We start from the raw sequence: 14850 nt of genomic DNA, 5'->3' as shown, positions 1-14850 counted from the left end.
AGATACGCATATTTCCCATTCAGAATTCAAGATGAATGAGCACAAGCTGGGCACAAGGGCCTATCGTTTACATCATGTCTTCCTACACTTAACTGATGTAACTAATAAAAAAGCAAGTTTGGAAATCTGGCAGATTAGTGATTGGATTGCTCTGTGCATCTGTGCTAAGCTGTGGCTCACCCTTCTTTGCACAGTTGTTAAAGAGGTTAACAAAGAATCTTGCCCTTTGGAATGGGAATTTTGCTGGCAGCATCAACTGGGACAAGATTATTGGCTGTCTGAGGCAAAGCTTAGTAGATAACTGTTGTTTAACTGTTAATGTTATAGCATTATCCCAGTTACTTGTTGATGCATCTAAGAGTTGCTTGATGTCTATAAATACACATCCGCACGTGTACACATGTGCCTTTGGGAATTCACATGCTAATATGCATGAAAAAGATTCACTAGGCATGCTTATTTGTAAACAGAAAATGGTGGCACTCATGTCCTCACAAAGGGAGCTGTTACAAACAACTTGAAGCTGCATGCTTGTCTATATTCATCTTAGAAGCTTATCAGTTCATTCTAGCACACTGACAGCCACTGTTCAAGCCACTGAAGATGCAGAAACCCCAAAGGAGAAGGTAACACTGTATGTTGGTGACCTCTCACTACAGAGATATTCACCCATCTGGAGAACTGAACACAGATCATTGCATCCTTCACTTGATAGGATTTGCATGAGCTGAGAATTGCTACCTTCCACCCAACATGTCTCCTTCTGGGAGACAGGTCTATGAAGTAACAGAACCTGGCTGTCTGCAGCCTGGACTGCTGTACTGTGTCCAAAGCAAGCTTCCCAGTCTGCAAATGTTGCATTAATCTTTCACGGAGTGTTTGTTTTGCTAGGCTGAGTTTCAAGCAACTGATAACGTGTTCTCCTGTTGCAGTCCATTTTTCAAAGAGAAGTGTGAAGACTGATGCTCCCAAGATTGGGTGGAATATGAATGTGATGGGTTACGTATAATCTTGCTTCAACATATGACCTTAGAGTGCTTTCAAGAGTATGTTAGTATGTCTGTGCTGGTACGTTTGGGACAGAGGAGTTATAGCCCTTTGAAATCTGATGAGTGTTTTTGAAGACAACCTTTGGACACAGTCCTTCTCCGTTGGTGTTAATTCTGCTAGTGGAGTTACCTTACTGTGAAGAAGAAATACATTTGTTTGCTTAGTTAGTAATAATCAAACCTTCCGCAGGTTTGAAGGAAAAACTCTGAAGGCTTCTGAGGACTAGATAAGATACTTTATTGCTCACAGGCTAACTATTGACATGCCTGCAATTTCAGGAGATAAATGACTGTCTTGAGAAGTCTTAGTCTTGAGATGACTGAGAGAGGATCTGATCAATGTCTATCAATATCTGAGGGGTGGGTGTCAGGAGGAGGGGGCCAGACTCTTTTCGGTGGTTCACAGTGATAAGACAAAGAACAATGGGTTCAAACTTGAACATAGAAGATTTCACCTCAACATGAGGAGAAACTTCTTTACAGTGAGGGTGACAGAGCACTGGAACAGGCTGCCCAGGGGGGTTGTGGAGTCTCCTTCTCTGGAGAGTTTCAAAACCCACCTGGATGCATTCCTGTGCAGACTACCCTAAGTGATCCTGCTCTGGCAGGGGGCTTGGACCTGATGATCTCTTGAGGTCCCTTCCAGCCTCTGATATACTGTGATGCTGTGACAGTGTGCCTGGCATGTTCTCACTTGTTCCTACAGTGCTGCTGCTCTGTCCAGCTACATCACTGAAGTTACAGCTCTCACAGGCACTTAAAGCCCCATCCTTCAGAGTGTTTTTGCATTTAATTCCTCCAAGAAAAAAAAATGGATACCCAAATACATTTTAGGATGCAATTCTGGAGCCTCCTAAGTGTGTAGGATCTTTAAGTAGGAGATGTTTTTCTGGATTTTAGGTGTTTTGAAGAAATTCTGTGCTATTTGCTCACTAGCAAAACAAAATCTAGAAACATTTCCACAAGTCAAGAGAATTTTAGTATCCAGGATTAGAACAGAAGGATGCACTGTAATCTCAAGGTCTTTTAGCCTGCTTGTGTACTCTGAAAGCAGGTGACTGGGCAGTCAGTCTGCTAGAAAATGGTGATTTCTGTGGTGTTGGTATAACACAAACCCAGTGCATGTTTCATGTGCATCTACTTGCCCTCAAACTTCTGCTGAGAAAGCATTTTTTGCTTAAAACCTTTTCTGCTAAGAGTACTTCAAAAGTAGCAATACACACAGTATTATATTTTTAAGTGTATCTTTGATAAAAATATATATTCTCTGCCTGAATTTAAGGTGGGAATGTACTTGCAGAAGTTGTCTGATGGGGAGAGAGAATAGTTCAGTGCTTTTTTTTTCTGGCTTGTAATTTTTAAGACATTTTCCTTATTTTTATTCTTTCCTTGATCTTGCATCTTTTCCTAGTAATGATAAAACAATTAAAAGGCAGAAAGGGGGAAAAATATCTTTTGAAATATACCAGGAAAAGATTGCACACCTATTTTTTTTTTTACCTTTTTTTTCTTTTTCCTTATGTTTGTTTGTTTGTTTCTGGTTTTGAATTGTTTCTAGTCTTAAGGTCAAATCTCCTGGTTAAGATAATGGTCTAGAAGGACCTAAGGTTCATGCAGACATGGCATGTAGCAGGCAGGTTGCCTGCCCTATGCACAAGCACTGTGAGAATTCCCTAGATACAGGACAGTCTTGTGGTATTGAACTCAGCAAGTATTGGTGTGGTAACAGGTACCACTAGTAACAGGATAGCTCATCCAGGCTCAGATAAACAAAGCCTCCCTTCCCCAAATGAACCACTTAAATTGGACATCACTGGTCAGGCCACACCTTGAGTCCTGTGTCCAGTTCTGGGCTCCTCAATTCAAGAGAAATGGTGAGGTACTGGAACGTGTCCAGAGAAGGGCAACCAAGCTGGGGAGGGGTCTGGAGCACAAACCCAATGAGGAGAGGCTGAGGAAGCTGGGGGTGTTTAGCCTGGAGAAGAGGAGGCTCAGGGGAGACCTTTGCCTCAATTTTCAACAGTAAGGCAGGAGAACATCAGGATAACTGGCCTCCTGAATTGGTAGATGGGGTCAGGGAGCAGTGTAGTAGTACCCCTGACTTCCATGAGGAATTAGTTCGGGACTTGCCGAGCCACTTGTGCTCCAGGCCTCTCTCCAGCTTCATTGCCCTTCTCTGGACACGTTCAAGTGTCTCAATGTCCTTCTTAAACTGAGGGGCCCAGAACTGGACACAGTACTTAAGGTGAGGCCTCACAGTGCTGAGCACAGGGCACCAGTGCTCCTGCTGGCCAAACTGTTCCTGATGCAGGCCAGGATGCCACTGGCCTTCTTGGCCACTTGGGCACATTGCTGGCTCACGTTCAGCCTGCTGTCAACCAGTACCCCAGGTCCCTTTCCTCCTGGCTGCTCTCCAGCCACTCTGACCCCAGCCTGTAGCTCTCCATGGGGTTGTTGTGGCCAAAGTGCAGCCCCTGGCACTTGGACTTGTTGAATGCCATCATGTTGGACTCTGCCCATCTGTCTAGACGGTCAAGGTCCCTCTGCAGAGCCCTTCTACCCTCTAACTGATCAACACCTGCTCCCAGCTTGGTGTCATCTGCAAATTTACTGATGACTGACTCAATCCCCTCATCCAGATCATCAGTAAAGGTATTGAACAGGATGGGATGCAGCACTGATCCCTGGGGGACACCACTAGTGACAGGCTGCCAGCTGGATGTGGCACCATTCACCACCACTCTCTGGGTCCTGCCCTCCAGCCAGTTCCTAACCCAGCGCAGAGTGCTGGTGTCCAAGCCACAGGCTGCCAGATTGGCCAGGAGTTTGCTGTGGGGAACGGTGTCAAAGGCCTTGCTGAAGTCCAGGTAGACTACATCAACAACCTGCTCCACATCCACCAGGAGGGTCACCTGGTCATAGAAGGAGGTCAGGTTGATGAGGCAGGACCTGCCCTTCCTAAAGCCATGTTGGCTGGACCTGATTCCTTGGCCATCCTTCAGGTGCACAGTGATTGCCCCCAAGATGATCTTCTCCATAATTTTCCCTGGCACTGAGGTCGAGACTTGCTGGCCAGAGCCTCAACCAGCCTGGCCTTAAACACCTCCAGGGATGGGCCCTCAACCACCTCCCTGGGCAACCCATTCCAGGCTCTCACCACTCTCATGGTGAAGAACTTCTTCCTCACATCCAGCCTGAATCTCCCCACTTCCAGTTTTATTCCATTCCCCCTAGTCCTATCACTACCTGATAGCCTAAAAAGTCCCTCCCCAGCTTTCTTGTAGGCCCCCTTCAGATACTGGAAGGCCACAAGAAGGTCACCTCAAATGTTAGGAGGAAGTTCTTCACAGAGAGAGATTGCCCATTGGAATGGGCTGCCCAGGGAGGTGGTGGAGCCACTGTCCCTGGAGATGTTCAAGAGAAGACTGGATGAGGCACTTAGTGCCATGGTCTGGTTGATTGGATAGGGCTGGGTGATAGGTTGGACTGGATGATCTTGGAGGTCTCTTCCAACCTGGTTGATTCTATGATTCTATTCTATGTTGCTTGAAAAATCCAGGTTTGCCAATTCCTTTGTTGTATTGATAAGTTATGCAGCTTGTTCCACACATACACTGCATGACTTCTTCCTAGGGTTTTGAAATGCTCTTATACTGTACCATTTGGTAAGCAAGTCCCTGCTAAAGTCAAAGTATAATGCTTGTTCAAGACTTTTTCTACACAAATGTGAATTATTCATCGAATTTATTCCAGCTGGGGGTTCTATGTGTGCATGTGTTCTTTGCTAAGTGTCTTAGTAAATACTAAAATCCCAGCTACATGAAGGAGATCAGCAAAATTCATGTCAGTATTGTACGAACATTTGTGAAGGGTGAATTTTAAGTATGCTGTGTAAAGCCTAAAATGCTTAAGGCTAAACAATTAACTTCTGCCCTAAGACCAATTTGTCCAGAAGAGCAGGAAAGTAGAAAAGAAATTAGTATATTTGTCCTGAAAAACATACAACCATACGAAAGGATTCTTTGGGTAATTATAATAGGCAAAGTCTTGGAGGTGTTGAAGAGACTTCATTGCTTTCAATAGCAAAATATTTAGAGGAGAAATAAAGCTGAACCTATTCATTTGTATCTTTTTTAAGTGGTGAGTGGTGAGAGCCTGGAATGGGTTGTCCAGGGAGGTGGTTGAGGCCCCATCCCCGGAGGTGTTTAAGGCCAGGCTGGATGAGGCTCTGGCCAGCCTGATCTAGTGTGAGGTGTCCCTGCCCATGGCAGGGGGGTTGGAACTGGATGATCCTTGTCGTCCCTTCCAACCCTGTCTGATTCTATGGTTCTAAGTAGCTCTAGTAACTTGTAAGATGTGTGTCAGACTCCCAGTAGTATGATCACCAATTATATTCCAAAGAATAACAATAAAAGCTTGGTAAGAGGAAAGTAATAGTGAAGCTTCTTCAGTGACCTCAACAGCTTTAATTGCTAGGCTTTCTTTTTCTTTTTAGGATTATTTTAAAACTCAAGAGCACATTTTTCTCTTCTGTGGAAGTATTGCAGTTCATCTACAGTGCTTGGTCTTGTTCTCATCCTTCTCAAACTCTGCACCTCTGGCTATTAGTCCTGTATCTTTCTTATAGACATGAGAAAGCTTCTTTCCATTAATCGGAAAGCCTCAAACCCCATCATAGTGGAGTAACACCCCAGTCACCTTCTGTGTTTAATGTCAAAGAGAAAGCATCTTTGTGTTACTGAGAAGACACAGCAGCTTCACTTCTGACCCAGCAGCCTTGGACAGAAGCAGATAAACTCCTCCTTGTCTTTTTTTGATGTTTGTCTTTCAAACTAGGAGGAAACAATTTCTTCTAAGAAAGAGAAAACATTCTTTATAAGCTTATACCCTATGGACAGGCAGTGGTTTCCAAAGGGCCCAATGCTATCCATGTTTTCTGACAGAACATGGCAGGACTAGGAGGCAGAGGCATAAAACCTTTCTGGGACAGCAGATTAAGAAACCTTTTCACTCCCACTGGAGTTCAGAGGCCAAGAGGGATGAACTAAACAGCACCCCACCCTTGGGGTGGGCTGTATTTTGTCAGCAGTACGATGGAAAGAAATATCTCATTAGGCTGTTTTTTCTACTCACTGCTTTGATTTGTTGTAGCAGGTCAAAAATGTTATGACTCACTTGGTAGTTTGAATGATCTTTCATCAAATTTTAGCCTTGCAAGGTGGACTTTTAAGTATAAGCTTTCCATTAGAGCACTGGAAATGTTCACTTATGGCCAGCAAGACTCCAGATAGTCCTGTTAAGCTCCAAAATAGGGACTTACAGAGCCTTTGGATTGGCTGACATGCATTCAAACCTTTCTAATCTGCAGGGCAGAACCTGGGGGAGGAAGAGTCTTCTCATTCCTATAACACAGGCACACTTGCTTAGCATCTGAAGACCTCTTCTGATGCCCAACAGCAGGTAGGTTTGCTGGTGGAGTGGTCAAATCTTGGTAGAGTCCCTCTGTCTGCTGCAGATTAAAACCTGCTTCATGCTCCTGTGAAGATCTGAAAGCATTACCTGAAACCACCTTTGTTCAGATTCCTTGATCTCCATGGAGCTGCCAGGGTGGAAGGAGCATTGTTTGCAGGCTTTTAAACTCAGATGCTGAATTTAGATTCTTTCTTTAAAAATCAACATTGCTGATTACTCCCCAGAATCTAAAAAATAGGAACTGTAGGATTTGGGCTGAAGTTTCAAGCCTTTATCTGATGCATGACTGTGTAATGCTGGCAACTAATTAATATTTTTTTTTTAAACTGGGGAATTGTATTTTTTGTGAGGAAAAACCCTAGCAGGGCAGAGGAAGGAGGTGGAGGGAAGCAGAAATCAGGGAAGACTGCGGCATAAGCTTTCCCTTCTGTTACCTGCAGGCACATTTAAACCAGCTGTTGCTGAATTACTGAGGATTTTTTCCTAACATCTAAGATATACACATAAAAATTATGATCCATTAATTCTGCCAGCTTAACCAAGTGTTTAGACACAGCACCCTCTACTTTAACTACTTCTCAAAGGTATAAATGACTGGAGCTTTTCTCCTGACATCTCAGTTGGATGACAGCCCCATGTGGTAAGGAGACCTCCTTCAGCACAGCCATTCCTTCTTGTACAGGTGAGGACTTCCTACGGTTTGATGTCTTGCCCCAGCAGAAGCGCTGGCTATGGTGTCTGGTTCTTTAGATTTTTGCTGTCTCCACACCTCATGTGGATGCCAGTCATGAAGCCACATCTTTTGCCTACCTCCATCTGGCAGAATAAAGTTGAGGGACCAGGTCAACGTGGTAGGTGTATGTGAAACCAGTGGGTCTGACGGTGATGAATTCAGAGTAATGTTTTAAGTGGGAGCAGCCAAGATGATCAATTGGGAAAGTGGGCAATGCTGGACTTCAGTTCTTCCCTTGCTCCCCTCCCCTCATATTTATAGGTTTCTAATTTCCGCTGGATAATGAATATCGCTCTTCATTATAATTATGTTAAAAGGTACCAGCATGATGACTCAGAAACCCTTGAAGATACAGTCATATTTTCAGCAACAGATGGATTTAACACTGCAGATGGAGTGTTAAGAGTGCAGGTAATAACAAACTCAGCAATGTACTGTACTGAAATATAATTGGAAGGTATTAATCATATATTGGTTACTTCAGCTTCACTAAGTAGATGTTTAATTTTCATCAATCTTTTTACTAGATTCCCGGAAAGATTTCTTGGTAGACAGAGTGTGGCTTCTAGGTGAAATGATTGCCAAAGTTATTAATGTCTAAGGCCTTGATCTTGCAGTCATGTGCCCATGGCTTACCCAGGCATGCAGAATAAAAATAATTTGTGTTAATAAGGCTGTCAAATGCGGCCTCATTCATATGGCCTAAGTTTCAGCTGGTGACTAGGTACTAGTAAAACCAAGACCCTCTCTGAACTTGGAGGCTGCTGGAAACCTACCAACAAGAACAACTGGTTGCAGGATTTGGGGCAGAACTCAAGCAATTTGAGTAGCACCATTTACAGAGGTGAATCATGAGTCTAAACCTTTTGCAGCACTGGGAATCAGCATGTAGACAAGTCTGGGATAGGCTGGGTTGGTTGTTTTGTTTGTTTGCTTGGGATTTGGGGGGGGGGAGTTGGCATTTGGGGTTTTGTTTCTGTTTATTTATTTGCCATTCTTTATTTTCCCTGACTATGACCTTTTGAAATTATTTGCTGTCTTGGTTTGAGCTGAAATATCTCTGGACTGAGGACAGAATGAATTTGCCCCAAAGGAGTAAGCTACAACATCTGCATACAGAGAAATATTTATTGCTGTTTCCAGAAACTTTCACATCTCCCTGTTTGTTTGGGTTTTTTAATAGAATAACAGAATGCCAGGTTGGAAGGGACCCCCAAGATCATCTGGTGCAACCTTTTATGTGATAGTGTAGCTTAAATGAGTGGGTCCAGCACCCTGTCAAGCTGAGTGTTAAAACTGACCAATGTAGGGGAATCCACTGCTTCCCTTGGGAGCTGATTCCAATCTCTAACTGTTCTCATGGTGAAAAATTTTCTTCTGGAGTCCAATGGGAATATCCCCAGGATTAACTTGTACCTATTGCCCCTTGACTTTTCCAGGTGACTCCTTCTGAAAAGGGAGTCTCCATCTTCTTGACAGTCACCCTTTACGTACTGGGCCTCTTCCTAGACCTTGACTTTTCCAGGTGACTCCTTCTGAAAAGGGAGTCTCCATCTTCTTGACAGTCACCCTTTACGTACTGGGCCTCTTCCTAGAGGTCATGTTTGAAGCCTGGGTAATTCAGGGGAGTTTTTGCAGGACCAGGGCAATCAGTGATGCCTGCTTGCATACCATGACTGCTTGCATATCATGACTCTGATTCTTTTGTTAATGCTAGTTATAATTAGGATTTCATTTGTACCATTAGAAAGTGGTCTATGCTTTGGGGATGCAGGCAGTGCTGCTGGGCACAGTTCCACCTCAGGCAGGAAAATCTTCATCTGTTTTAGGACAAGAATAAAAAAGATGATTTTTGGTGAAAACTAAGAAATGGCTTGGGTTTGTTTTGGCTTTTTCTTTTTTTTAATATATTTCTGTGGATGGTTTGTGTTCACATTCTTCTCTGTAGGATCAGGCATCTGGTGAAACTCCATCTCCACTGATTTCCTTACAAGCTTTCCTTTCCTTGGTAGCGTGCCATGATGGTTATGGACTGATCAGGCTTGTAAACAGCAGCATTCGTTACCTACATTTGACGTTTGGCTGAAGACTTTGGTCCTTTGCTGAACTAGTTTTCTAGCTAGCTGTGGACCTGGAAAATGTAATGAAAAATCGGAATTCTTTCTGGGAAGTTGTCTCTCACTTGATGATTACAATATTTTTATTTTGGCTGATGAGGAGAAAAAAAGATCAAGTAATGAAATTTAATGTGACTGGAAATAAAATGTAGCATGGCTAGAAACCATAGGTGAACATGCTCAACAATGCAAAATTAGTGTGCTGTCTACTCTCTGACAGGCATTTGTACACCAGGGAGATACAGACAGGTACTGATCAATGGACCATGATAATCAAATAAAGGTCTGTGAATATAAATTACTTCAAATATGGTGTTTCTTTAAGGTTACTGGTCAGGAAGAGTTGTTTGTAACACAAGTCCCATATTGCTGTTGTGCAGAGGGTTCAGCTTGTTGCTAGAACATGAAGATAAAGAATAGTTTTGTTTAATTTTTACTTATGATTGCAAATAATCCCTCTCTTATCTTGCCTTCCTATTCTGTCCAGATTATGTGGGTGAGCAGTGAGCCCTAGAGCTGCAACAGGGATTGCAGGCAGGGATGGGTATCTGGAGGGGGAGGATCAGCCAGGATCACCTCTGAGCACCTCTATGAGTGCTGAAGGTGGTGGCACAGAGCTGATGTACGTAGCTACCCAGGCTTTGACACATGGGGTGACATACAGGATTAGATTTGTGGTGCCTCAATTTTCTCAGCTGGATGTGATATGAAGATCCTTCTCCTCTGTGCTACTGGTAAAAGAGACTTTTCATCTTTCTAGCTTCAGCACTCAACTGCTGAAGTTGGTGCAGAGCAGGCCACAAAGATGGTCAGAGGGCTGCAGAACCTCCCCAGTGGGGACAGGCTAGGAAAGCTGGGGCTGTTCAGCTGAGAGAAGAGACGGCTCTGGGGAGACCTTAGAGCAGCTTTCCAGTACCTAAAGGGGGCCTACAAGAAAGCTGGGAAGGGACTTTTTACAAAAGCTTGTAGTGATAACTTGAGGGGCAATGTGCTTTAAGCTTGAGAAGGGTAGACTTAAAATGGATATAAGGGAGAAATTCTTCCCAGTGAGGGTGGTGAGACACTGGAACAGGTTGGCCCAAAGAGGTCATGAATGCCACCTTTCTGGAGGTGCTCAAGGCCAGGTTGGATGGGACCTTGAGCAACCTGTTCTAGCAGAAGGTGCCTCTGCCAATGCCATGGGGATTGGAAGTGGATGATCTTTGAGGTTCCTTCCATTCTATGAATCTAGAGATTTGAATCTTCTTTTTCTTTTTTCTTCCCCCCTTTCCCTCCTTATTTATGAGAACTAATTGAGTAAAAAGTGATTTAAATTGCCAGGTATCTTAGTTTGGTTTTAAAACTTGTTTTGCATTTGTAGTATGGAGGTTCAGTTTCACTGTTCACCAGGAGGATAGGACATTTGGTAATTGTTTGTGAGGAACAGGTGGATAATGCAATGCATCTACTCATAATAATTGAACTTAATATACATTAAGAAGCTGTCTAGGTCTGTAGAGGAGATACTAGGAGGCAATAGATCCCCTTTAATAAACCCTCTCAAACTTTGCTCCAAAAGGCTTAAACCCCAGCTCCACCAAAGGAGGCTGATCAAGGGAGATGCAACTTAAATCACTGGGACCCATGAAAGCTGCAGACCCCTGTTGTCTCCTCATTGACATCAGGACTGTCCCCGTTTGCCCAGCATCATTGTAGGATATGCTGCTCGATCTTTCCAATTACTTTGATGACTTTTTTTCATTTGTGATTTGTGACAAAGTGTTTTTGGATGAAAACTGTAAGTCAAGCAAAATCACTGGCTTTATGGAGGCATTTTATTTGCTAACTCAGGCTGTGTGAAATACGCTAGATGTATCACAAAATAAAGGTAAATATCATGTATTTGAGAACTTGATAAATTATTGACAAAGGAAAAATGGCCCTAGTTAATCAGTCTGATGGTTTTGTCAGTGTTTGTCCCTGGAGTATTCAGAAGTAGTGGATTGTGCTTTAATGCTGGTCTGGTCTCACCATTTGGGAGAGAGAAAACAAACATTCTTGAGTCTCAGCTCCTCATCAGTGTCTGAACTTGAATGAATCAGCTGTTGAGATGAAGGAAATGAAATATAAATTGACATGAAGAAAATGTTCTCCCTGCAGCTGCAGAAGCAACTATAGTTGTCAAAAACTGATTTTTATTCCTTCAGAGACCAGCATTTTGGGTCACATCATCCTATTCAATAGCTGCACTTGGTATAAAAGTTGGACCTAAATGTATCGCTTTAATATTATTTTTTAAAATGCATTAAAGTAAATTTAATGAAGGATTGTCTTAATTTCAAGTCAGACTTCTAGGACATATTTACAAAGGAAAATCAGGATGCTGCTCCTATTTCTTCTTTTTGTTCATTATTGCAAGCAGCATTTAGTGGTCTCAGGGTAATTAAAAAAATTAATGGGTTTGGTTTTTTTTATTTTAAGATTTGTACTGAGTAGTCTGTGTTGCAGAAATGCTCCTGTTAGAGCAATGTGGTAATATATTGTACAGGCATCCTAAACAACATTGCTCTCCTGAGACCCCCACCTCAAACACTGTGTCCAGTTCTGGTGTCCCCACCATAAGGACACAGCTGTTGGAGTGAGTCTAGAGGAGGGCCACAAAGATGATCCAAGGGCTGGAGCACCTCTGCTATGAGGACAGGCTGAGGGAGTTGGGGTTGTTCAGCCTACAGAAGAGAAGGCCCTGGGGGAACTTTATAGCTGCCTTCCAATACCTGAAGGGATCTTACAGGGATGCTGGACAGGAACTTTTCATAAGGGTGTCTAGCAATAAGACAGGGTTTGAAGCTGAGGGAGAGTAAGTTTAGACTGGATCTTAGGAAGAAGTTCTTCAGTAGGAGGGTGATGAGACTTTGCAATAGATTGCCCAGGGAGGTTTACAAGGCCAGGTTAGATGAGGCCTTGAGCAGCTGAGTCTAGTTAAGAGGCATCCTTGCCCATGGAGCCAGGGAAGGTTGGAGTAGGTGACCTCTGAGGTCCCTTCCAACCTAAGCCAATCTATGAAATACTAAATACTCTGCTTGGGGCAGTGACTCTGCTTGAGGCAGTGATTTCAGAGCATTTAGATTTGTAAGACTGAGCACTAGAAGTCTCTGGCTGCTGCACTGAGTTACCTGGAATAAATTCCTTCAACTCCTGTTGCCCATGTTGTCTGAAGTGGAGCCTTTATTTAAATGTTGTGTTTTTCTAGGCAATTTCTTTGCTGTGCAATTCTCCTGACTTTTCTTTGAAACTGTGCTTAAGTGCACAAGGGAACCTGACATGCTTTCTCCCTGCTCCTCTTCTCATGCATGCTTGGAGAAATGAAAGTGCATTAAAAGAAAATCATCCTGCAAAATGCATTCATAACACAGGGGAGAAAAAACCCACAACCTGTTTGTTGGTGTTTTGGAAATATCTCATCCAAACCTGCTACTCAGTTCTCTACCACTGCAAATACTCTGTAGTGCAGATATCAAATTTATCAAACTTAAGTTATTGTTCAAGCTGTTGGCATGGAGAAAAGCTCTACTTCAACATGTTAATCTTTCATTCCAGTTCAAAAACGGCTTCTCTTCTTTTCCACCTGCTTTTAGGTTTGTTTGGTTTTTTTTTTTTTTCCCACCTGTGATGGCAGCTTCTTCTGAGAAAAGAGCAAGAATTCCTTGCTGCTTTGCTCTTTCTCCCAGCAGCAGAGTTAGTCATCCCACAGGCAGAGTGGACTTTTTGGGCACCTCCAGTGTTGTGCTGCCTGTCTGAATAGTAGTCCTGGTGGGTATGTCTTCTGTAAGTAGATGTCTCCTAGTTGCTGTTAAATAATATATATCTGCCTTGTGATTAGCTGCATTGAACATTTGTGGAAGTTAAGTCTTTGCCCCTTGGATTTCTGAAACATATTCCATTAAATCCCTTTTGTTTTCATAGAACCATAGAATCAGACAGGATTGGAAGGGACCACAAGGATCATCCAGTTCCAACCCCCCTGCCATGGGCAGGGACACCTCACACTAGATCAGGCTGGCCAGAGCCTCATCCAGCCTGACCTTAAAAACCTCCAGGGATGGGGCCCCAACCACCTCCCCGGACAACCCATTCCAGGCTCTCACCACTCTCATGGGGAAGAACTTCTTCCTTACATCCAGTCTGAATCTCCCCACTTCCAGCTTTGTTCCATTCCCCCCAGTCCTGTCACTACCTGATAGCCTAAAAAGTCCCTCCCCAGCTTTCCTGGAGCCTCCTTCAGATACTGGAAGGCCACAAGAAGGTCACCTCAGAGCCTTCTCTTCTCCAGACTGAACAGCCCCAACTCTTTCAGTCTCTCCTCATAGCAGAGGAGCTCCAGCCCTCTGCTCATCCTGGTGGCCCTTCTCTGGGCACGTTCCAGCATGTCCATATCCCTCTTGTAATAGGGGCTCCAGAACTGGATGCAGTACTCCAGGAGGGGTCTCTACTCACCAGAGCTGAGTAGAGGGGGAGAATCACCTCCCTCAACCTGCTGGCCACACTTCTCTTGATGCAGCCCAGGCTCTGGTTGGCTTTCTGGGCTGCAAGTGCACATTGACAGCTCAGGTTGAGCTTCTCATCCACCAGCATCCCCAAGTCCCTCTCCTCAGGGCTGCTCTCCAGCCAGTCACTGCCCAGCCTGTATTTGTGCTTGGGATTGGCTCCACCCAGAAGCAGGACCTTGCACTTGGTCTTGTTGAACCTCATGAGGTTGGCTTGTGCCCACCTCTCCAGCCTGTCCAGGTCCCTCTGGATTGATCCCTTCCCTCCAGCGTGTCTGCTGCACCACACAGCTTGGTGTCACCAGCAAACTTGCTGAGGGTGCACTCAATGCCTCTGTGCATGGCACCGACAAAGATGTTGAACAAGACTGGTCCCAGGACTGAGCCCTGAGGGACTCCGCTTTGTCTCTGGCCTCCATTGGGACATGGAGCCATTGACAGCCACTCTTTGGGTGTGGCCATCAAGCCAGTTCTTTATCCATCTTGTGGTCCACCCATCAAACCCATGTGTCACCAGTTTGGAGACCAGGATGTGGTGTGGGACAGTGTGAAGGCTTTGCTCAGGTCCAGGTAAATGACATCAGTTGCTCTCCCCTCATCTATTAATGTCACCTGTTCATAGAAGGCCATCAGGTTTGTCAGGCAGGATTTGCCCTTGGTAAACCCATGCTGACTGTATCCAATCACCTCCTCACCATTCTTCTGTCTCAGTAGTGCCTCCAGGAGGATCTGCTCCATAATCTTACCAGGCATAGAAATGAGACTGCCTGGCCTGTAGTTTCCTGGTTCTTCCTTCTTACCCTTTTCGAAAATGGGAGTTGTTTCCCCTTTTCCAGTCAGTGGGGACTTCCCCAGACTACCAGGACTTCTGGAATATAATAGAGAGGGGTTTAGCAACCTCCTCTGCCAGTTCTCAGTACCCGTGGGTGTATCCTGTCAGGTCCCATGGACTTGAA

This window comes from Indicator indicator, chromosome 10 (genome assembly GCF_027791375.1).
Source record: "Indicator indicator isolate 239-I01 chromosome 10, UM_Iind_1.1, whole genome shotgun sequence".
Classification (NCBI taxonomy): Eukaryota; Metazoa; Chordata; class Aves; order Piciformes; family Indicatoridae; genus Indicator; species Indicator indicator.
This window is presented reverse-complemented; position numbering follows the sequence as displayed.